At 41.0% G+C, this 476-nt stretch overlaps 1 protein-coding gene across 1 annotated transcript in view; it reads left to right on the forward strand.

The window, feature by feature from the left end:
* The window catches only part of LOC119586933 (glycerol-3-phosphate acyltransferase 3-like), a gene marked incomplete in the record, with an annotated part of 80,451 nt that overhangs the window by 12,201 nt on the left and 67,774 nt on the right, over positions 1-476 (forward strand).

The raw sequence follows: 476 nt of genomic DNA on the forward strand, positions 1-476 counted from the left end.
TTGGGTGGGGGTTTGGGAAGGGGTGGGTGAAAACGATTTTTTAAACGGGAGGAAGGGGAGGAGGAAGGGGAAGCTTGGGAGTGGTAAATAGGGGAAGGGGGAGGATTTTTATCAAGGAAAGGGGAAGAGGCGTGGGACTGAGGGTGGGGGGGAAGGGAGGAGAGGAGGTGGAGGAAGGGCACGGTAAATAGGGCTGAGCATCGCATTGTCCGCTTGGAAGGCAATTCGGTATTCGGTAGTTGTTGATTTTATGCGGTTTTGTGCTTTTATTCTTGTATTTATGCATATATTTTGTTCTGTTTCTTCCTCTCTATTCTTTTTGTCTCATTTTTTTTGTTTATTCTTGCAAGTATACTCATTAGCTTATTTATTTATGTATTTTATCATCTCATTGGTCAGCAGTGTTGTCATATAGTTGTTTATTCTCCCTATCCCTATTTATTTGATTAATTTGTTTATTTCTACTTAATATTCGA

This window comes from Penaeus monodon, chromosome 22 (assembly GCF_015228065.2).
Source record: "Penaeus monodon isolate SGIC_2016 chromosome 22, NSTDA_Pmon_1, whole genome shotgun sequence".
Taxonomy (NCBI): domain Eukaryota; kingdom Metazoa; phylum Arthropoda; class Malacostraca; order Decapoda; family Penaeidae; genus Penaeus; species Penaeus monodon.